The sequence below is a fragment of the Rhamphochromis sp. 'chilingali' genome (genome assembly GCF_963969265.1).
Source record: "Rhamphochromis sp. 'chilingali' genome assembly, chromosome: 16".
Taxonomy (NCBI): domain Eukaryota; kingdom Metazoa; phylum Chordata; class Actinopteri; order Cichliformes; family Cichlidae; genus Rhamphochromis; species Rhamphochromis sp. 'chilingali'.
The window spans coordinates 8,666,581-8,679,207 of record NC_137943.1 but is presented as its reverse complement, the minus strand read 5'-3'; the positions used below and the strand labels follow the sequence as shown (position 1 = coordinate 8,679,207).

At 39.4% G+C, this 12,627-nt stretch overlaps 1 protein-coding gene and 1 long non-coding RNA gene across 4 annotated transcripts in view; one reads left to right on the top strand and one right to left on the bottom strand.

Annotated features, from left to right (window-relative positions):
* Nucleotides 1-12,627, top strand: part of LOC308412596 (caspase-8-like) — a 105,445-nt gene that overhangs the window by 89,583 nt on the left and 3,235 nt on the right. The window contains exon 1 of one of the 3 annotated variants that reach the window (XM_080907082.1): nucleotides 11,662-11,718. The exons of 1 other annotated variant lie outside the window; for it this stretch is intronic. The gene's annotated coding sequence lies outside the window, so the exon portion shown is untranslated. Of the gene's footprint in view, nucleotides 1-11,661; nucleotides 11,719-12,627 lie in introns of those variants that run through there. One more of the 3 variants, XM_080907083.1, reaches the window with a different exon arrangement.
* Nucleotides 10,875-11,652, bottom strand: LOC308412598. The gene is made up of 2 exons (XR_013974604.1): nucleotides 11,569-11,652; nucleotides 10,875-11,274 (listed from the first exon to the last, which is right to left on the bottom strand). It is a non-coding gene; the product is annotated as an uncharacterized lncRNA (long non-coding RNA).

Below are 12,627 nucleotides of genomic sequence, written 5' to 3'. Positions count from 1 at the left end.
ATTCGCTTTAATGCTGATTTTATCTGTTGTCACGCTCTGTTTTGTAATTTTAACTTATTTTATGTATTTTATGACTATTGTTCCTTTTATTAATTGTGTTTTTTTGTAAGGTGACCTTGGGTTTCTGAAAGGCACCCTCAAATAAAATGTATTATTATTATTATTATTATTATAAAATTATTTTGAAATAACAGCAGGCACTGTGCTTGGTTAATCAGTAATGTTTTGTTGAATAAAAACTGTGTTTCCAGATCTTATGGGATTAAAAAAATCCAAAGATGTTTGTTTTTGATTTGCAACCCAACCACCCACAAGTTACAACCTCATTTTAGTTCAAGTGTGCATTAATGTGAGTCCAGTATTCACCTTTCTGACAATACATACAGGTATAAGTTAAACCTATGGCAGATTTTGGATTTCTCAGTCTGTTTGATTATGCATGCACCTAATAATTATAAAAAAAAACCTTATTATAATTAAGTTACAGAAACCTTAAGCAAAAGTAGAATATACTTTCTAACCATAACACCTTGAACCCACAATCCATCAGCTGACTCCTGGTGAAATGCAGAATAGAGGTCATCTTTCAATGTGCAGCAAAAAAACCAAAAAAAAACAAAAAAAACAAAAACAAAAGGACAGCAGGTGAGGGCAGGAGGGGTAGGGATGTAAGCTAGCATAATGTCGCTGATGATATTAGCTAAAGCTTTTCAATGTCCAAAATCTCACTAATACCACGGTGCAGTAAATACACAATGTAACTGAAGAGTCAGTTGGCAAATCTATTCACACAGAAAGCCAAATTATGTTATGAGTGCCTCGTAATTAGGTTTAATGTGATATTACGGCTCTTGTGCCAATGACAAATTCAGATGAAAAAGCGCCAATTCTTTGACAACAGATAAAACAGCAAATAAGCTAACGGCTCTTTTTTAGCATGTTACATGGCGACACTCTAGACGTTTAACTACATTTGGCTGAAATATGGTAAATATGAATTCAAAAAATCAAGTCATACCAAAAAACGTAGAGTTGGCTGCTCGACTTGACTGAGATGGATACCTTTTTTAAACCACGATCCAAAGCCCGCGAGATGAAATCACGCGTGGTTTCACGAGATTTAACGTTGCTATCTTATTGACTTACTTCACCTGAACATTATATAAACAATTTAATACACCCTTTCTGCATATCATGTAGTTTTTACACTATATAGTTACATTTAACTTTAAAACATGAGACAATTGTGTTAAATACATGCAAGATGCTTACATAAATCCAAGAGATGGCCAGTCCGTTTTTTGTTTTTTTTTCAGTGTACTGTGTCTACTGTTGTGTTTGGTTGTTTAACTCAGTTTTATTGTTCTTCCCTCAGATGTTCTGCCACAAGATGGGAATAAATACGGTGGCCCTGAGAGGCCAAACGGACTGCAACTTCAGAAAACACCAGCAAAAAGAAAAATGCTGCAAATAGAAGAACCCAGCAAAAAGAAAAATGCTGCACTGCAACTTCAAGAAAAATGCTGCACTGCAACTTCAGAAAACACCAGCAAAAAGAAAAATGCTCTAAAAAGAAAAACACAGCAAAAAGAAAAACGCTGCACTGCAACTTCAGAAAACACCAGCAAAAAGAAAAATGCTCTAAAAACAAAAACACCTGCAAAAACAAAAACTCTGCAAAAAGAAAAAAGCTGAAAAAGCACACAAAACACAATAGAAATGTTTCTGGGGAGACAATCGAATTTCCCAGAGGAACCCACCCGAGGGATTAATAGTTCTATCTTATCTTATCTTAATCCGGTCTTTAAGGTATGATGTGACGAATCCGGGCCTAAAGTAGTCTGTGTTTAATATGGCTTTTGTGTTGTTAACATGTTTAATGTTTTCTATTTTGGCTCAATGCTTACATATATGTGTAAAAAGAAAATGTACAAGTTGTGATAACTGTTTTTGATAGAATGAAGACTAGACTGATATATTAAATATTCCTTTATTGGGTGAGAAAATCAGACCATGTCATAACTGCTTTAGATATCAGAGTCTTAAACAGGCTGACTTCTGCTAAATGGGTCAAACTGGGCAGAAAGCCTACAAACACATAACATCCTTATAGAATATGATGTAACACTATAGATCAACTTATCTCAGAATATATAAAGCATATAAACAATTACAGCAATATGATACAACAAACACAGCAGTGCTACTAATCCAAAATACTCAAAGCTTCATAGAACTAAAACAAACATTTATTTTTAGGTCCAATCTGCTGCTGATACATACTTTAAGTTTCTGAATATTAAACTTGTTGCTGCCTTTCATAGTGTGTAATTTGAAGGCCCTGAGTACTTTCTCCCACACTGAAAACACTGGGATGATCAAATTATTTGAACATTACCTAATAAGACTGATTCAGGACAGGTAAATGGTCTGTATTTGCATAGCGCTTTACTTGGTTCTAAGGACCCCAAAGCGCTTTACACTATACACAATCATCCACACACACACACACAAGTGATGGCAAGCTACATTGCAGCCACAGCCGCCCTGGGGCGCACTGACAGAGGCGAGGCTGCCGGACACTGGCGCCAACGGGTGAAGTGTCTTGCCCAAGGACACAACGACCGAGACTGTCGGTCGTTGTAAGCCCAGTAAGCCACCCCCGCTCCGCCACTGGCTGTTACTATTTAAACGATTTTAGGACAGAAATATTAGCCTCTGTGATGAAGTAATGAGTTACTACTTAATAAAGTTTCCAGTAAAGTCATTAATCGCAGCCACAGATTGACAGTAAATATCCCGATTAGCTTCAATGCATCTATAAAAATATGTGCAAGTTTCAGTGCTTCGTTTACATTGTATGATACTTATACTGATCTAGAGTCAGTGTAAAATACAATCCTAGCTGTCTGAACAAAGTCTGCCTCATTTAATCCTGCATGACAAACCTCAGGATGCAGGTTTATTGAGCCTCCTTCCTGCTGGCACAGCTGAGAGTCAGCTGGAAACTTACAGTAACGTGGACATCATGCAAAGACTGCCAGACTGTGTAATACTGTAAATGATCAGTGACTCAGGTTAACACTAAACTTTAAACAGTACCTGTGTGTGTGTGTGTGTGCGTGTGTGTGTGTGTGTGTGTGTGTGTGTGTGTGTGTGTGTGTGTGTGTGTGTGTGTGTGTGTTCTGAACATCAAGAATCAGGATGGAGTCAGGCTGCATCTGAGCACGTAAATAGCAGGGGGAGGCGGGGCTTGTTCTTTCTTAACCAATTCGGTTTCGAATTTATTCTTTGGGGTTTCTTATATGTATAATATTTATATTTTATTATCGATTTAAATGAGGTCAACTCAAGTGATTGACAGCTTAGTGATGAATCACACTTAACAATAACAACGTTGCACTGCATTACTGAGGCCTAAAACTCACTGCGCTACATACCAAACTGCACCACTGTGGAATACTGTCGAAGAATAATGCTGTCCAGGAATATAGTTAAGATGGCTAACTGATAAACACACATGTAAGCTGTACTACATTCAACTATGTTTATGTGCTGTGTTCATTAAAAGTCACTTGTTCTTTGCTGACGACTTCATTATCAGCCACCATTGCAATAATAAATAAATAAAAACACGGGCCCATTTTAACCCCTGGCTATGGCACACGATTTTGCCTTTCATGTCTTTGATATCTCCTGGTGATGAATACACGAGCAGGACTGCCTTTCACGTGTTTCTGTTTAGGCTCAAGTTTTTATGTTTGGAGGCTCCCAGTGACGAAATACAACAAATAATGGCAGTTTCTCAATTCTCTCGCCAGTCCGGACTTTGTCGATTCACATGGGAGTCCTGACTTCCCGAGGACGGCAGTGTACGTGATGACATCTCCGTTCCTGAGTTTTTACTGCGTTTCCTTCTTAATGTAACTGTGATTAATATTTGCATTGGAAATTACACATGAAATGAAAAAAATGCACATAATGTAGTAGATTTTTTTTAAGAAAAAAATAATTAAAAAGTACCTTAAGCACTTTGGCAAAATTTGCTTTTACGTATCATCTGTTTCATAATGTCTAATAAGCTTCATACGGTTAAGCAAAGCCACTACATGTCAGAAACACAAGCTTAATCTCTCTATTAATAAACACATGTATGCCTGAATAAAGACAAACAGGTGAGATGTTAGATGCTTTTATTTTCATTTTAATAGACACTCAAAACTTACAACACACAGCTGCTGGGGTTTGGAAGAGAACTGAACAATATTTAAAATACAATCTTCAGGATGTCCACTTATTAACATGCTATTTTTGCTCCCGGTGAAAATGTTTCTTCTTGTATTAAAATATATTTTAATGTTAAATTCAATTCACAGTCAGCCGTTTAAATAAGAACAGAAGATTTTACATCGGGGGGAATATGACGGGTGAAATTCAAAGTATACTGACAGCTCTCAGAGTAAGGCTTCAATATTAAATTAAACGGTCCAGTTATGAAGCCAAACTGATTTAGTCAGGAACCAATAAAACACCGAAATAAACCAAACATTAACATTTAGAAATGACTTATAGATCATGTGCCTCTATTCTAAGCGCACGTAAATAATTTTTGCAAGTACAAATGTTGCATTTTGAGGAGAAAAATTCTCAAGAGAGTACAAACAAAAAGAAAACCCTTTTCACTAGCACTCAAAAACTAATGTGTACACTTATGTCTGCATTTTTATTTCAAATGTGAACAAAATGATAGCAGAAGAGCTGTCACGTGTCTGGCCATAAGAGAGTGGCAATTTGTTTGTTTGATTGTTCGATTAAAGGCTTCAGTTGAAAAAAAGAATTGCGTTCACGTTTGCAGCTTGGTCTTGTTGTACAATATTTTAAATTTAAAACAAACACTACTTTTAGAAAATATTTGCAGGTGTTTTCTTGTTTTCTTTAGTTTGGTGAAACTAAACCTTTATGGAGCTAGTTCAGTTACAACGGCATTTGTTTTATTTTTATTTTGTTACTATATATACTATATATACTGATTTTGTTTTTGGTGTGTGTGTGTGTGTTTTGTTTTTTCCTGTGCTCATTTTCTGTTATTTTTAGGTTTTTCTTTGACCCTTAGTCTGTTGTAATTATGCAATTTTTATTTTTATAGTATGGCTGGTTTCATTATGTCTATATCCTCAGGCCTTTTTACCTGTAGTCTGTGTTCTGTTCATAATTCTAGTTTGATTGTATTCTGTTCCTTGGTTAAGTTTATTTTACGTTCCCGTGTTTCATCCATATCTATAGTCGCCATTTCCTGTTTTATTTTTCTAGTCTGTCTCCTGTGCGTTTTTGCTTCCCCTGTTTAGTTATCTGATTATTTTCACCTGTTTCTTATTTTCCCCCAGATGTGACTCATTCTCTTTTAATGCTCCATCTGTCTGTATATAAACTCTCGGTTTGTCCTAGCTTTCTGTTGTGTTGTACTTTTTGTCTGCCCGTGTGTTTCCTTCCATTTTGGCTCAATGGACTTTGTGTTTCTGCAGGCTAAATGAAGCTTTCTGAAGCATTTAAGCTTGTACTGAAAAACGGTTCATTACTGAAAGCTTTTCAACACAGTCTTCTTTGGTGGCATCAAAACAATATGAAGAGCAACCTAAATCTAAAACTTGAAACAAACTTCTTCAATTGCCCACTCAAGAGAGCTGTGTTCATAGCTTCTGTTTAATGACAGCTCTGACTGATATCGGGCTGCTGTTTGTTCTATTCAATTCAATTTTATTTATATAGCACCAAATCACAACATCAGTCGCCTCAAGGCGCTTTATATTGTAAGGTTGACCCTACAATGATACATTCAGAGAAAAACCCAACAATCATATGACTAGGGGTGGGTTTTGATAATCAATTTATCGATTAAAATCGATTCTGGCTTGGACAACGTGATATCGATTCATTAAAATCCTGAATCGATTTTTTAATATAAATTAATTTTGCCCGAAATGCCAGAATCTCAGGTTAATCCACACAAAAGCTAAAACAGTAAATGAGAGCAGGTACACGGATTCTGCACAAAGACGTAAACACAAAGCGGATCAGAATCAGTGAGATGTCGCCTTTCTCACCCGACAGCACGGACACGGTCGGGGCTGAAAGCCGACACCTCGCTGATTCTGATGTTTCGGCGGGTCGCGCTTTATGTTTACGCCCCTTTTGCGTTGATTCTAAAGCTGTTAGTTTTATCTCTCTCCAAACAATATTGACCGAACCAGCAGCAAAAGAAGATCCAAACTACGCTTCACATAAACATCATCATGCATTCCCTCTGACTTTTGCTGTTTTGCTTCCACCACGACAAAAATCACACTTCATGCACAGCTCTTTCTCTCTCTTGCGCTCTCTGTATAGAACAGTTTCCCAGCTAAAAATCTTTTTTCTGCATTATTCGCTTGCTTGTTATGCACAAGTCTACTGTTGTTTTTCCCTTTTACTTAGAAAACCTAATTTCTGTCGTTCAATAGGCTACTGAACAAATTTAAACTTTTTAAAATTATACAAAATGCAAAACACTTAGCTGTGTCTCTAATAAAACCTCTGTAACTTCAGAGGTAATGTTCATATGTTGATTAATGGTTTTCTTTCGTTTTTCATGTACTGCAGAATATTTTTATAAAATCCCGGACAGGAAAACCTTCATGTTTTTCTGTGTTTTATCTTCAGCTACTTTGACACAAAGGTATCTGCTGTGATGCTCACACCTTTGAAAAAGTCTTGCGAGTGTTGAATCGAATCGAATCGTGGATCGAATCGATTCGGGACCTTGTGAATCGGAATCAAATCATTCTAGAAATCAGTGACGATACCCAGCCCTACATGACCCCCTATGAGCAAGCACTTTGGCCACAGTTTGAAGCGAAAAACTCCCTTTTAACAGGAAGAAACTTCCAGCAGAACCAGGCTCAGGGAGGGGCGGCAGGCACGTGCAGAGGGGGGGGCTAGAGGGGCTTGAGCACCCGCCCCTTTCCTGATGGGTGCCCAAAGTGCCCTTTTGTTGAGGCAATTTTTTTTTTTTTATGTGTGTGTGCGTGCGGAGTCCTGTCTGTGCCCCTCAACAATAATATTTAACTATTAATCACAGTTTTGCTAAATAAAAGGATCTGGCTTGCATCAGTCACATGATCACATTTAACCAATGATCGCCCTTGACGGCAGAACACGCTGGTTACGAGCCGGGAACGAGCTCACAAAGAGCACGCGCATTTTTAGCGGTCCGGAGAGCAGAGTGAAGCTGACCCCCCACCCACTTGAAACGTAAAGGCAAATAGGCGGAGCGGTTAGTGCTACGTTTGTGCAGATTTGTGCAGGTAAAATTAGCGTTCGTGCTGCTACGGTTTCCGAGATATTAAACTTTATTTTATAGGTCATTCAAAGGTCACCATCCCCCCAGACTGCTCCAAAACGGGCCAAAATGGTCTACTTTTTTAGTGCTACGTTTGTGCTGATTTGTGCAGGTAAAATTAGCGTTTGTGCTGCTACGGTTTCCGAGATATTAAACTTTATTTTATAGGTCATTCAAAGGTCACCATCCCCCCAGACTGCTCCAAAACAAACCAAAATGGTCTACTTTTTTAGTGCTACGTTTGTGCTGGTTTGTGCAGGTAAAATTAGCGTTTGTGCTGCTTCTGTTTTAAAGATATTAATGAAAATGTAAAGGTCAACCAGCCCCCCCACATTACCCAAATCCAACAAAAGTGGTATCAAACGTTTGTGCTACGTTTGTGCTGGTTTGTGCTGCAAAGATTTTCGTTTGTGCTGCTATCATTTTAAAGATATTAATAACAATTTCTAGAGGTCATCAGAGGTCAACCAGCCCCCCCACATTAATTAAATCAAACAAAATGGGTGTCAATCAACTGTGCTACGTTTGTGCTGGTTTGTGCTGCTAAAATTTTCGTTTGTGCTGCTTCTGTTTTAAAGATATTAATGAAAATGTAAAGGTCAAAAGGTCAACCAGCCCCCCCACATTACCCAAATCCAACAAAAGTGGTATCAAACGTTTGTGCTACGTTTGTGCTGGTTTGTGCTGCAGAAATTTTTGTTTGTGCCGTTATTATTTTAAAGATATTAACAAAAATTTCTAGAGGTCAACCAGCCCCCCCATATTAATGGAATCAAACAAAATGGATGTCAAACGTTTGTGCTGGTTTGTGCTGCAAAAATGTTTGTTTGTGCTGCTAACATTTTAAAATGTTTAATAAAATAACGTCTTGATGCGTGCTTAATCATCCAGGTAAGTAAATCCCAAAAGGTTGATTCTGTTCATCTGGACATTTTCAGTTGGAGAAACGTTTCGTCACTCATCCAAGTGACTTCTTCAGTCTCAGCTGACTGCAGGTTTCCCCAACCTTATAAACACCCGTGAGTGAAGTTGCCCCCCCTACCTTCTTCAAATCGAACAAAATTGATGTCAAACATTTGTCCTGCAAATTATTTTGTTTGTGCAGGTTATGTTTCCCTAATTTTATAAACAGTACATGTACAGTGGAGAGAGATGTTACATCTGTCTTCACTTGCATCCCAGTCATAGAAGCGTTGGAGGTCGTTCATAAGAGATTACAGGATCATCCCAACCTCAGCAACAGGACCACTCTCAGCACTGATCAGTTGTGTTTGCTTTTGGAACTGTCTTAATTCCACCTATTTTGCATAAGGGTCAGTACAGGCAGAAATCTAGGTGTGCCATGGGTTCCCACAGGCCCCTGGTCAAAGTCACCAAACCAGTTCGTAAGCAGGTACAGGTGTGGCCAGAAGGGTCCTCAGAGGCACTGCTTTTCCACCACAGGCCGCCACACACGACAACACCACAGACTTTCAGGAATATACAGAAACTGTCACTGCCTACATCCCAAAATGCATCGATGATGTCACAGAGACCAGGACTATCACTGTCTGGGCCAATCAGAAACCATGGCTCACAGGTCAGGTTTAAATGCTCCTAAAGTTGAAAAATGCAAGCCTTCAGAGCCGGGAATTAGGTGAGTCTAAGAACAGCAAGGGCAAACCTGTCACGTGGCATCAGCTACAGCAAAGCTTCAGCGACAGCAGAGATACTTGGAGGCAGTGGCAAGGAATACAAACCATCACAGACTACAAGCCCACTCTACAGACCGTGGTGACACAATCCCCAGACAGTGTGTGGAGATCTCTCCACCATCATTACTGAACCCAAGAAGTCATCTATCTCCTGCTTTAAGGACTACCGTCCTGTCAAACTCACCTCCATCATTATTAAGTTAAGTGCTTTGAACGGTTAGTCATGCATCAAATCAAATTATTGCTTTCCCCCAACCTGGATCCATTTCAGTTCGCATACCGGTCAAAACGCTCAACCGATGATGGAATTTCAACTGCCCCTCACTCAGCCCTCACACATCTGAACACTAGAGACTCATATGTCAGAGTGCTGTTCATAGACTTCAGTTCAGCATTCAACACCATCATTCCCCAGCAACTCATTCACAAACTGGATCTGCTGGGGATCAGCACCTTGCTGTATAACGGGCTGCTAGATTTCTTGACAGGAAGACAGCAGACAGTACGGGTCAACAGCAACACCTCCAGCCCAAGAACACGGAATACGGGGGCTCCCCAAGGATGTGTGTTGAGCTCCCTTCTCTTCACTCTGCTGACCCACGACGAGATCTACTACAGGGGTGAAGTTAACCATCTGCCAGAGTGGTACAGCAACAACAACCTGTCCCTGAATGTGGAGAAGACCAACAGTGACTCTACTTCCTCTGCAAACTGAGAAGCACAAGAGATTCAACCCCCATTATGAGCACCTTTTACAGAGGCACAGTTGAGAGTATCCTCACCAGCTGCATCACTGTGTGGTATGACTCCTGCATTGGGTTCTGCAGGAAAAAATGACAACGGGTAGTGAGAGCAGCCGAGAGCATTGTGGGGACCTCTCTTGCCTCCCTCCCCAGGAGATCTACTGCACCTGCCTCATCTGGAAGGTCGTCTCCATTACAGGTGACTCCACTCATCCCTTCAACAGCGTCTTCAGTTTGCTGCCATCAGGAAGGATACTGAAGAGCCTCCGGGGCAGAACCAGCAGACTGCGAGACAGCTTCGTCCATCGGGCTGTCAGGATGCTGACCATCTCTGGATCGAGAAGGGGGGCCCAAGGGTACATCTTTCGCCATCCTACAATGCTGTGATTGTAGCCATTCCCCACTTTCTGTGAATGGTACTCACTGCCATTGATCAATAGGCTTTGATTAGTTGTCATTGATCAATGGTCATAAGAATTTGCATACTAACAATCATGGAATTAACCCCCCGGCACATTGTTCATTCAGTGGCGCTAGTTTCCTTCACTATGCAAATGTACTGTTTATAAGGTTGGGGAAACCTGCAGTCAGCTGAGACTGAAGAAGTCACTTGGATGAGTGACGAAACGTTTCTCCAACTGAAAATGTCCAGATGAACAGAATCAACCTTTTGGGATTTACTTACCTGGATGATTAAGCACGCATCAAGACGTTATTTTATTAAACATTTTAAAATGTTAGCAGCACAAACAAACATTTTTGCAGCACAAACCAGCACAAACGTTTGACATCCATTTTGTTTGATTCCATTAATATGGGGGGGCTGGTTGACCTCTAGAAATTTTTGTTAATATCTTTAAAATAATAACGGCACAAACAAAAATTTCTGCAGCACAAACCAGCACAAACGTAGCACAAACGTTTGATACCACTTTTGTTGGATTTGGGTAATGTGGGGGGGCTGGTTGACCTTTTGACCTTTACATTTTCATTAATATCTTTAAAACAGAAGCAGCACAAACGAAAATTTTAGCAGCACAAACCAGCACAAACGTAGCACAGTTGATTGACACCCATTTTGTTTGATTTAATTAATGTGGGGGGGCTGGTTGACCTCTGATGACCTCTAGAAATTGTTATTAATATCTTTAAAATGATAGCAGCACAAACGAAAATCTTTGCAGCACAAACCAGCACAAACGTAGCACAAACGTTTGATACCACTTTTGTTGGATTTGGGTAATGTGGGGGGGCTGGTTGACCTTTACATTTTCATTAATATCTTTAAAACAGAAGCAGCACAAACGCTAATTTTACCTGCACAAACCAGCACAAACGTAGCACTAAAAAAGTAGACCATTTTGGTTTGTTTTGGAGCAGTCTGGGGGGATGGTGATGTCATCAGCAAAAAATATAACTTTTAATATCTCAGATACTGTAGCAGCACAAACGCTAATTTTACCTGCACAAATCAGCACAAACGTAGCACTAAAAAAGTAGACCATTTTGGCCCGTTTTGGAGCAGTCTGGGGGGATGGTGACCTTTGAATGACCTATAAAATAAAGTTTAATATCTCGGAAACCGTAGCAGCACAAACGCTAATTTTACCTGCACAAATCAGCACAAACGTAGCACTAAAAAAGTAGACCATTTTGGCCCGTTTTGGAGCAGTCTGGGGGGATGGTGACCTTTGAATGACCTATAAAATAAAGTTTAATATCTCGGAAACCGTAGCAGCACAAACGCTAATTTTACCTGCACAAATCTGCACAAACGTAGCACTAACCGCTCCGCCTATTTGCCTTTACGTTTCAAGTGGGTGGGGGGTCAGCTTCACTCTGCTGGTCCGGAGCTGTAGGAGAAACACAAGTTAACTCAGAGACACAGACTGATGCGACACAACCAGTAAGTAGGTGTACAGCGTACACTGTAGTGTATAGCACCCAGGAGTATTAGCTTATTACGTACACGTTGGTAAGCTGTCTTGTGGCAACTGACGAACTGAAACAAACGAGCGTGCTGTGTGTGCAACAGCGCGACAAACATTACCTGTCCTTTTATTAACTGCACAAGTAGTGCTGGTCATAGCTGCTGGCTACCTGTGTAAGGCTGTCATGGGTCTGTAGCTCTGTCACCGTTTTAGGGAACATATTTAGTTTTAAAGTAAGTTTCTGGGCTTTTCCTGCCTTTCTGGAGGGATTATATTTCACTAAAAAACGGTCTAATATGCATGTCCACATAATAATTATTATAATATATTAAAAAACACAAGCTGTATTTTAAAGAACATACATTAAGAAGCAGATTATATTAGATTTATACTTTAAATAAGACAAAATTTGGATTTTACAGCAGTAAAATGATTGTATCTCTACAGTTTAAAAATGTAATAAGCTTTGCCCTGCACAGAGTGGATAGTGAAACAAATGGAATCATCATAAATACATTATTTCATATTTATTACTTCCCCCTCCTCATTGCTTTATTATTGTAGCTCTAGTAATAAATAATAATGTAAGGATTCTGGATCAGCACCATGATGCCCATAGTACAGTATTCTGAAGAAGGTCTAAAATGTCCCTGTGTGTGCGTGCATGTGTGTGTTTTATTTAGATGGAGTTTAAAAAAAAATATTACTCATGATATAACATTGTCCAGACATGCCTGGTAAGGACATGAGGAGGACATAGGAGCTGTGTGAGGCTACTAAAGGCAGTGCTATAACATTTTTCTGTCATCATTTTATTATAGATTAAGTGCAAGAGTTGTTAGGTGTGGATAATTAAATTATAGTTTATTGCAATAGCAAGTTGT